Raw genomic sequence first — 12,188 nt, forward strand, 5'->3', positions numbered from 1 at the left:
AACTTGAATTTATGGATTGTATCCAGTTTTGCGAGTCAAATAAAAAAATGCTATGCTATACAAAGAGCTGCCACTTTACGAAGAAATACGTAAGTCTTACGTACTTCGCAAGATGAACTTGTGGGACAGGACTATGTAATAAAGGACGATACGGAAAGGAGAAACTTAATAAGAACTCTTTTGAGAGATACCCAACTCGCACTAACTAACTAAACAAACTTAAATTAGTTTGGAGTGGTATGGAGCGCCATGCAGTCCCCAAAAACATTCAAGAACATCATTAATTAGAAAACATAAGAAAAAGGACCTAAGTTGACAGATTTTTCTAAATTAATAATGACCTTTCACAAAGCACAGCTAGTATAAAAAGCTGTTACGACTTGCGAACTTTTTAGGTAGGTAATGTACTTAATTTGCATACAACACAAAGAAATACGAGTATATTTCAAAGCTCCTAAAGCTTTCAACATAGTGTCCGCTTCATTGCAGGATTAATGAGAAATGTTCTATGTCCAGTGGAACATCACGTTTGTAACAAGCGTTACTACAGATGGCTAATGGTATACAAATGACTAATTGACATTGCAAGAAGGATCGTCATCCATCAGCAGTTTAAGGCCTTGGTCGCTTTTATCCTAGATTCTATTCAATAGCTCATTTTGTGCTATGCAGCCTTTTGCAATAAGCTAAAAGCTTATCTGTGAAGTATGTCTACGAGTATTAAGGCTTGGTATTTCTGCTAAAGTAGGTATTTCGCGCTGTCAAAATCTGCGCGCGCAATACTTCGCCGAAGACAGCGCGCCAAAGAGCTCTCGCGGCTACACAGTATAGAAATACGCAGTTTAGAAATACGCAGTTGGTTAGGTTAGGTTGACTTCCTTCCGTTCAAGCGTCACACTCACAGCACTTTCTAATACAAATCATATCCAAGTGATACAAATTAAAACAACTTTCAAAATTTTTGGGAATATATTTTAGAATCGAATAAATATAGAATACAACTGCCAAAGTAAACACGGTTCAAAGAGGCGTGGCGTCACCCGACCTTCCGGAAGTTCCGCGCCGGCTAAAAGAATTTCAAGATTACGTCACCCGACCTATCGGTAGATCCTCGGGAGCTTGAGCGATTGGAAAAACATTTTATGATCAGTTACTCGTAGTAGCGATTATTTAGAGCAGCGGTTCCCAAACTTATTTTGTCTACTGCCCACTTTGAGAATAAATTCTTTTTAGCGCCCCCATTTGTAGTCGAGAGTCGAGTGCTCAGTCGGTGTCTAAGAAACCTCCTAGTAAATGACGCCTCCCAAGCCTCTACACAACGTCCCGATTTTTTTTTCTGGGTCTTTTACCGCCCCCCTTTAAGCCTGCAGCGCCCACAAGGGGGCGTTATCGCCCACTTTGGGAAAGACTGATTTAGAGCTTGGATAATAAATTATAGTTGTTGCAATTCACAAAGCTTTGCATGTGGTTAATTACCTACATTAATCAGTACACGCATCAATTTTGTTCAGTCTTTTTGTTTATTAATAAATAAAAATATCATACTAAAATTGCATACATATTTATTTGTATTGCTCTGGGTGTTTTCTTTCCATAATTTATGTATAACGTATGTACGGGGCTCTGTATCGAAAATCACTATGAGCAATGAGCATCACACACTGTTACCTGGAGTGCATTACCGCAGCAAAATTTTTATAAATGTTGTGCTTTAGAGAGTCGAGAGTATAGCAGATAATGAAGAATGTTCACTAATTTTGTTTTTTAGCTTTCTGTATTCTCTGTTAAAAATAAAAAATACACGTGAAAGAATTATTTCGATACGTCAATTAGTTTCCAAGATATTGAATTTTAAAAGTGCGGGCGGCGGCCGGCCGCCATTTTATGCGCGTGACGTCATATTACAACGACTGGCTCATATTTGTATGGGTGGAATCTTGCAAGCTGAATTAAGACCCACTTCCAGGCAACCGATTAAGCTGAAATGTCGCAAACACATGTGATTTGGATGACCATGCAATATTATGATGACATGGAGCTGATCTGATGATGGAGCTGGAAGGTGGCCATAGGAACTCTATAATAAAAACGACTTAAATGCATCGAGTTTGGGCTCGTTCGTTTTGTATTGATGAGTATTTTAATTCTATATAGTAATCGGGGTCTAATGATGGAGCTGGAAGGTAATTCGCAATAAAACGACACAATCGCATCAAGTTTGGGTTTGGTTCAATTTTAATTTCTGTGATGGGTCTGGGTGTTAATATGTATAATAAGTTTGTATTTACAAAAAATAAAATATTTAAGTATGTTTATATCCGTTTTCTAGTGAGCGGACGCTGTGAATGTACGTCACACGGGGTCACGTGACCGTCGGCGGGACTCAATATTTAAGCGAACTTTGAATGCCTATAAAATCATAACTACTGGGTATTTTTGAATGAAATAAAAACTAATGTATTTGTAAATGTAAAAGCTTAACTGTAACATAGGTTTCAAGTGATTTTGCATACCTAGTAACATTCTCAATTAGTCCATAGTGAGCAGAAAATAATTTGTCCACTAATAGCAAAATTCGTTCAAATTATAGTTTTAAAGTTATTGGCTAGAATATTCTTTTATCTTGCAGCTTAGACCTTTAGCTACAGACCTTAGACAGTATTTTTGAAACATTCTTACGCATGGTGGAGGAAGGGACGCTCTAGAGCAGTGGTTCTTAACCGGTGGTCCGCGGACCACTGGTGGTCCCTGGAGGCATTCCAAGTGGTCCACGATGTGCACTTGCACACCTTGGTCAAAACCACTTTTAACTGATTTTTGCAGCAGTCAAACTGGTTTTGACCGATTATGAGGTGATCCCTGACAAGACAGAAATTTGGTAAAATGGTCCCTCATGACTTAAAGGTTAAGAACCACTGCTCTAGAGACTCAAAACTACAACGATACACATGAACTCCAGTTTTAAATCCGTTGATATCTGCTGCATCTGCCATGTTTTTGGCTATAAGATTCTTCTATCTTACGGCTTAGACCTTTAGCTACAGACCTTAGACAGTATTTTTGTGAAAATTCTTACGCATGGTGGAGGAAGGGACGCTCTAGACACTCAAGTCTACAAGGAGTCACATCAACTCCAGTTTTAAATCCGTTGACATCTGCTGCATCTGCCATCTTTTTGGGTAGAAGATTCTTCCATCTTGCAGCGTAGACCTTTAGCTACAGACCTTAGACAGTATTTTTGAAACATTCTTACGCATGGTGGAGGAAGGGACGCTCTAGAGACTCAAGTCTACAAGGAGTCATATGAACTCCAGTTTTAATTCCGTTGACATCTGCTGCATCTGCCATCTTTTTGGCTAGAAGATTCTTCTATCTTACAGCTTAGACCTTTAGCTACAGACCTTAGACAGTATTTTTTATTATTTATTTGTGTCAGTGTGCTCTTCTAAAGAGTGTAAGACGATTGTATGTAGGTACTATTAAAATGTAATTTTAACTCATTGGTTTTGTCTCATATTTGAGGAATGTACTATGTATCATGAGTAGAGTCTTCGTTTAAAAGGATGCCAACGATTTAAATTTCAATAAGTAGACAAAATTGATAATTCTTAATTATCAAAAATTTAAGCTTTCTCCAGTAACACTGATATTATTATACTGTAACTCATCAAAGTCATCATTGTCAAAAATATTGACAAATCGCGAACTGTCACGGCCAAAAAACTGACACGCGTCCGTCCTCCGTAAGCGCCACCGCGCGACTGATTGAGATTGTCCAAGCCGTCATGGACGATTTTTTCCACATTTTTTAACATTGTAACTAAATAAGACGCAATATAAAAATTTCATCCGTTAAAAGCCCTCAAGTTATTTCTGAACTTTAGTTTAGTAAAAGATTTAGAACCTCAAATCGCTTATTTTAAAAATAAAACCATAAATAGAAAACGAATAGAGGTAACTTTGGGAATATATTCTATCGAGTCAACTTCATCAAATCGTGTTTCCATCCGTTAATAGCCCTAGAAAATATCCTCAACTATGCCCAATAAAAATCTTAGCCTTTAATTTTACTGTTTAGTACCTCAAAAATGAAAAATGAAAACCTCATTTTCGCCATTTTCTCTGCTACCCGGCCTTAATAGATTTTGATATTGCGGGGGTGTTCAGTGTAAGTGAGCTGGCAGTCCGCATCTGATATTATATGATACAAACATACGCACGAATTTTCGTTTGTAAATTATGACCCGGCGAAATTCATACCGCCTATGTTCATCAAAAATAATTAAGATTCTAATGGTGAAAGAATTTTTATTTAGCAGTTTGAGTAAGTAGGTAGGTAGTAGGTACTGCCCGCCTCGAAATGAATATACTACCTCCTTTCCTCCTGTAATCTGTAACACACATATTTTTATAGAGTTTAGGGCCTCCGCTGGCTACTAACTATTGCCCATACATAACCGATACTGAACCGCCGAGTTTTATCGGAGGCCCTTAATAATCCTCTTTTTAATTTTCAGTTAGGTATCTTCCTTTCCGGTATTTTGTTTTTTGCAGTTAAATGAATTGAGATAAATATAGAATACTAATTATATCCAATGTACTCATATAAGGAAAGTGTACGAGCACACTCGACATTTTATATTTCGCCGACACTGCATTTTACCGTCAACGCTTAACTCAATTGTTGTAATATTTTTCAGTACAATAAACACGATCATCGGTGACGGACACTTTCATTTAACATTCCGCTCCCAAACAACTTATCCTACTTGTACTCAACTACCACATTCTAACTTAACTACATCAACATACTAACTTACCACCAAGTGTAAGGGAGCTAACCCCTACAGAAAGGTCAAATCATATTACTAAAATATTTCTCCAAGTGTCACCAAATATGATTTAAGATAACTACTGTACCATCCTACTAATATTATAAATGCGAAAGTTTGTATGGATGTCTGGATGTTAACATGTTTGTTACTCTTTCACGCAAAAACTACTGAACGGATTTTAATGAAACTTTATAGTATTAATTATAACCCAGATTAACATATAGGCTATAATATGTGACGCGGGTGAAGCCGTGGGCAAAATATCTAGTCTATACTAATATTATAAAGCTGAAGTTTGTTTGTTTACTTGAACGCGCTAATCTCAGGAACTACCGATCCGATTTGGAAAATTCTTTCAGTGTTAGATAGCCCATTTATCGAGGAAGGATAGGCTATATCCCATCACGCTACGAGTGCAGAGCAACAATGAAAAATGTTGCGAGAACGGGTTTTTACGCGTACGAAGTCGCGGGCACGGCTATAACACTGGTCAACAAAAAATCAAAAATAAAATGGTGCCGAGATTCTGTTGATAGTTTATTATTAGGTGTGTATTAGTAATAATAAAAATATTTTTCTTTTTTTTTTCCTACGTGTAGTTTTTGATCTAACCTCAGTTTTAAATTTTAGCTTTAATCGGTACTTTGGTTGCACAGTTTGTAATGTTATCGGTATATTTTTATAACGAAATTTATTTTAATATCATGTCTGCATTGCCAAGAAATTGCCTCAACGATCCAAATGTAATTTGTTACATTTGTGATGTGTACACAGTTAAGAATTTCAAAAATTTAGACAAAATTTTAATAAAAAGTGCTTATTTTTCTTACTTTAAGTCGGAAATTGTGGTTGTTTTCAAGCCGTGGATACCCGAAATTGTTTGTATAATCTGCTGTGAACACTGAGGCAATGTTTCAATGGTCAAAGAAGCCATAACATGAAGTTCAGAGTGGAAAAAGTGAGGAAAAAACAAAAAAAAAATCTGGTTTGAGCATAAAAAAAGGTTAAAGCAGTAAATTTTTGAGGGCCCACAAATAAGAATATTAATAAAAGATACTGATTTCTTAAGTTTGATGGACGTTTGGAACGATTTACGTGGACTTCGTTCGTTGAAGTTACTAAAAATTTTTTCGGAAATCACAGGACTAGTAACTACTATGAAATTGTGAGACATGCCCTAAAAACTCAGGATGTAATAATTTTCATCAAAGGGCACTACCTCCACAGTCATCTTGATCAATTCCCAGAGAATCTTGGGTCACTATAGCATGCTATAGCTAAGAACAGGGAGAGCGATGCTATCAAGACCTAAAAACCATTGGAAGAGAGGTACCAAGGCAGATGGGATAGCTATATGATGGCTGATTACTGCTGGAGGATGTAACGTGATAGTTCCATTACACCTCATTCACAAAAGTCGTGGAAAAGAAAGTTTTTAAGCACTTCAAAATATTATAAACGCTGATTTTTGTGAAATTTTGTATTTTTCTATACACGTCAAAATCTAGAAAACTACACGTAGGAAATCAACAAATTTGCTACTAAAGCAACCAGTATAAGGTCCTTAATCAAAAAATATATACAGTTCCTTGGCACCAAAACCACTGTTGACCAGTGTAATAGATATGCTTAGTGATAGCCGGACAAGCCAACTACATATTACCAGTTTCTCGCCTCTCCAAAGCCTTTCCTCACGAGATGCGGTCGTTCTGGTTATGCAAGCTAAATCAATAAAACCTCGGGTTTCATAGACCGCACGTGTCGGGCCACGTGGTTACCCCAAATAAGTTGACGTAACTGCAAAGTTTATTTTCTACTCGATTCCTTTAAACCCTTTTGTTGTGACAGACTTCATTTTATTTTTTATCTATCGCCCGCGTGGAATTTTGTCTGTTACAGAAAAACAATATCGCGCGCGTATTTGCTTTTAGACCTACCCTGGACCACGACAAACATTTTAAAACCAAAATCAGCTCAATCGGCCCAGCCGTTCTCGAGTTTTAATCAGACTAACGAACATCAATTCATTTTTATTTATATAGATTTTATTTTATTTATTAGGACAACCAACAAGACAAACACGGCATACTCGTACATATGGAATTACTATAACTAAAAGTGCTTAGAACTAAGTGTTGTCTTAATTAAAGGCTGCCACGGCTTGTATATCCGCAATTAAAATACGAGTATTTACAACAAAAATGACAGTTACAAAATAATATTGTGTTTCTCAAGTAAAACTTTCCATTTCAGTAACTGAGGCCCTTCTCTTGTTTGATGAAGATTATTTTTGCATTAGCTCTGTGATAACGACTGATAGAGACATCATTGACCATTCAAGCAACTTCGTAACTTAAGTAAAATCAACAAATGTCTAAATTACTAACGTTATAAAGTACGGATAACGAGCGTGATAACGTAATTTAGTTAATTTAAAAGGCCCATCAAGATACCATCTTATTTACGATCAGTTAACGTTATTAGAACCGTCACGCACTGCTGCTCTTCGTCTCATCTTAAAATTCACGGCCTTTTGAATGGCATCTGTCTAACGCTAACCCAAATTTCTTACAAGAGATTTTAATATTCGTGTTTGTCCCGGATTCTGAATTGATATTTATAGTTTGAGTATGCTCAGTTTCTACTCAAGTTTGAACTTTTCATATTAAATACATAGTTAAGTAAAGAATAAGCACGCTCAAGCTAAAAGAAAAAGTCTCAATTCAGAAACCGGGCCTTTATATCTAACACTAGCTGTGCACCACGGTGTTACCCGCGATAAAACGTAGCCTATGTGTTAATCCAGGGTGTCAGTTAACTCGTGAAGCGAAAGTAACAAACATACACACTCGCAAACTTTCGCTTTTATAATATACAGTGTGAGTCACGTAGCGCGGGCAACATAGCAAATGTTGTGATAGGGATAGAGACATGCAATTTCCGGTTTTACAAAGATAATACGATAGAGAATAATAAAAAGTAATAAAAACCACCTGTTATAGGGGCATTTTTTGGAGAAATTTATCAAATAACCAAAAAAATACGAATTTATAAGCAGATTTTTTTCAAAAAGTATCATTTTTTATTATTTGTTGGCATTTTTTGTGTATTTTACGTATTTTTTTAGTATCGCCTGTTATTTATCATTATTACTGTTTTTATTTTATCAGGATATACCGCTTAGCTTAAAAGTTATTACGTTTTCTTTACAATAAGTAATTGGAAGAAAAAAAATTCTATAAAAATTTTTAAAAAAATCTCAAAAAAAATTGACCTCTTTTTTTCGATAAAAATAGGTCTAGTTTCATCTATTTTCATATGTACACTTTAACGTGACTCACACTGTATATTTGTGTGATATCCTCATCCAGGTAAAACCGGGGCATGTAACAATAACTATGAAAACTATGCGGCTATCTCCGCGCCGTATGCACCTTCGCTGCGTTTTGAAACAGTGAACGTCTTTACAATGGATTGGGCAATGGCGTCTAACCTGTGATCTAAAATTGCACGGAATTAGTGCAATAATAATTACTTAATTTAATACTTGAAGAGTGAAGCGGTCGACTTACTTGCCTAGCTTACAGTTTTGAAATTACTCTAGAGTCAGTGTGTTCCAGTTATGGGATAAAATAAATAAATAAATATCCTTGGACATTTTACACTACGCTTCTAGTCCCAAACTAAGCAAAGCTTGTACTATGGGCAATAGACAACGGATATAAACATACTTAAATACTTTTTTTTGTAAATACATACAAATTATACATAGTAACACCCAGACCCATCACGAGACCAATCACAGAAATTAAAATTCTACATTTCAATTTCTGCCCGGCCGGGAATCAAACCCGGGACCTCTCGGCATAGTAGTCCGTTCTGAACCACTACACCAAACGGCCGGATAATAACAATATAGTCATTTAATGTAGCAGTAATAATGTTATAATATGACCTGAAGGTTGTGTTGTTATAATAAACAGTAAAATAAATCGAAACTATACGTTGAATTATGACTTAGCGACTTCCAACTCTTGAGGAGGAAACGCCCATACAAAAGACATCAACGCATTATGCCCAACTCGGCACGCAAAGGCAAAAATTATTTTCTTTATTGTTTTTGTTTTCATGTCGACTTCAAAAATAGTTGATAAAGATTTAAAGCGAAAAGATTTATGTTGTATTTAAGTTAGCCTATGATGTTTTAGCGTGAAATATTTGGGCAATTATTTGCTGAGTAAATTAACAATCCTTTTTCTGGGAGGAATCGAACTAGGTTAATAAACATTTGTTGTAAACATAACATTACAACCAGTTAAAGGAAATCATTATAACATTACTAGTCCTAGCCTTAGCCCCAGCCGGCCGCGAGACGTGCGCTTGCGCAACGCGGGACTGCTCGGGTCAGAGTCCTTCTGCTCACTTACGCTCACCGGCTGTTATTTAGAAAATTCTGGCTCTACGCATTAGAATCACAGAAATGTCGATACTTCATAATTGATCATTTTTTACCTATAATTATAACCAAAATCTAAAAAAAAATGCAATTTAAATAATCTAAGTAAAATGTCTTTAAAAATAACAAATACAGTCTTTTAAGATTAAAAACTAAGATGGAATACATTAATAATATGTGGGTATACGGCTAAAATCCTTTACCTCCCGAACTAGTGCAAACTGTGTTACGGCAAGGTAGTGATTCTTATGAAAGAGGATGCTAACGAGCATATTATTATTAGAATTATGAACATATTATTACTTCGTTTATTTATTAGTTTACTTAGCTCCATGTACTCGTATAAACAAGTGATTTCCCTTTATTAAAAAATACATACAGTAAATTACAATAATATTATTTTAACTTCCATGGACATGATCAATTATATCGAGATTTCTACCAAATACATATGTTATTATTGAAATGTTGATAAACAAACCGACACTCACTTCTATATTTAGTAACGTATCCATAATTAGCATTGCGTTAACCCACGTGGGTTAATAATTTTCCGCTGAGCGAGTCGCGGTCATGCTTTTTCATTCCTTTCATAAGGCATTTATTACTTCAGGTCGTGCCACAATAGGTATATTTTAGGAAATGCTTATCAGTTTTTATAAGAATCAACTTTGCATGACATATAAATAAATATATGAGTTTATATCCGTTGTGTGTACCCATAGTACAAGCTTTGCTTAGTTTGGGACTAGAAGCGTAGTGTAAAATGTCCAAGGATATTTATTTATTTATTAGAAATTAGCCTAGAGATAACTAGCTTCTACGAGAAGTGTGGCTTCCGACCATTTCAGTTTTTTACCCTCTGAAAAGAACACTTACAAACACAAAGCACTAACAGGTACTACAGGGTACATACATTCTTAATTATTTATTGAGGCAAACTGTTTTTTTATTTTTATTAAAAGGCATTTATCAAAGTGTGATTAAGTTGGTAAAATTATTTCTTAAATAAATAGTTCAAAAAAGTTAAAAAAAATTGGAGTAATATCACAGAATAATAATTGTTAAATTGAAAATAGTTAGCGTCAGTTATTTTGCTGTCAGAGTTAATTAATTACGTGCCTGGTCATTCATGCAGGAAAATTAAATAATAACTACACTCGCGAGCAAAAGTATGGAATCACTTACATGAAGTTGTTTCCACGAGATCTTGTGTACTAACGAATTTGTTAGTAACAAAAAAAGTAGCACCATTTTAAAGACTAAACTTTTAACTTTAAATTGATACCAAATTCATTTAAATCACACCGGTATTTAAAAAGATATCCCGGCTGATGTGAAGAAGTAAGAAAAAAGACATGTACCAACTGTTTGATACGTCGCGAGTTGCGGCCTATTTACCCCCTATAAAAGCACGTGTTCGGATTTTTGCGTTCACACGTTGATCCATACACATCTCGGCTTCTTTTGACACTTTACCTGGGATTCTACACCTGCAGATGCAGCACAAATCGTTGCACTGTTGCAAGAAGGGCTCAGCCAGCGGGCTGTCGCACGTCAGCTCCACATAAGCCAGTCCTGGGTTTCGAAAGTTTTAAGACGCTTTTGGGAGACTGGTGGCTTTATCCCGAGACCAAGTTCTCAACAGCACCGGTGCACATCGCAGAGGGATGACCGTTTTTTCATGTCAACCTCTCTATGAAATCGTCATTTGACTGGTATCGACGTCCAGCAAGAGCTCAGAAATGTTCGTAGGATAGCTGTTAGCGAGTGGACAGTTCGTCTAAGATATGAGCAATAAAATTTGACTCCAAATAGGCCTGCCACAGGCTGGAAACTGACGGCAGGTCACCGATAAGCACGCTTTCAATTAGCTCGCACTCGGAAGGCGAGTAATGGAGGCGAGTTTTGTTCTCCGATGAATGCAGACTGTTTTTGCAGTGCAGCAGTCGAAGAGGTCGGGTCTATAGACGGCCTGTGGAGCGATTTGTGCAGTGCTGGTTCGCTAAAACATTGGCTTATGGGAGTGGCTTGCTCGACTTCCCATCGAGATGTGTAGGAGCAAATTGAAAGCGTGCTTATCGGTGACCTGCCGTCAGTTTCAAGCCTGTGGCAGGCCTTTTTGGAGTCAAATTCTATTGTTTATATCTTAGACGAACTGTCCACTTGCTAACAGCTAACCTACGAACATTTCTGAGCTCTTGCTGGACGTTGATACCAGTCAAATGACGATTTCGTAGAGAAGTTGACATGAAAAAACGGTTTTCCCTCTGCGATGTGCACCGGCAATGTTCAGAACTTGGTCTCGGGATAAAGCCACCAGTATCCCGAAAGCGTCTTAAAACTTTCGAAACCCAGGACTGGCTTATGTGGAGCTGACGTGCGACAGCCCGCTGGCTGAGCCCTTCCTGTAATAGTGCAACGATTTATGCTGCTTCTGAAGGTGTAGAATCTCAGATAAAGTGTCAAAAGAAGCGGAGATGTGTATGGATCAACGTGTGAAAGCAAAAATCCGAAAACACTTGCTTTTATGGGGGGTAAATAGGCCGCAACTCGCGACGTATCAAACAGTTGATACATGCCTTTTTCCTTACTTTTTCACATCAGCCGGGATATCTTTTTAAATACTGGTGTGATTTAAATGAATTTGGTATCAATTTAAAGTTAAAAGTTTAATCTTCAAAATGGTGCTACTTTTTTTGTTACTAACAAATTGGTTAGTACACAAGATCGCGTGGAAACAACTTCATGTAAGTGATTCCATACTTTTGCTCGCAAGTGTAGTATTGTAAAGTATAAATAATCCCTAATGCTCCTTAATCGCAACCAAGAGTCATTTAGGCTGGGTCGCACCATCTTACTTTAACAAACGTTAAAAATCTGTCAAACTCCATACA

The 12,188-nt window shown here is 36.6% G+C and overlaps 1 protein-coding gene across 1 annotated transcript in view; it reads right to left on the reverse strand.

Moving 5' to 3' along the window:
* LOC135082403 (O-acyltransferase like protein-like) overlaps window positions 1–12,188 on the reverse strand; it is a 31,533-nt gene that overhangs the window by 6,037 nt on the left and 13,308 nt on the right. The gene's annotated exons all lie outside the window — the stretch shown is intronic.

The sequence above is a fragment of the Ostrinia nubilalis genome, chromosome 21 (assembly GCF_963855985.1).
Source record: "Ostrinia nubilalis chromosome 21, ilOstNubi1.1, whole genome shotgun sequence".
NCBI lineage: Eukaryota > Metazoa > Arthropoda > Insecta > Lepidoptera > Crambidae > Ostrinia > Ostrinia nubilalis.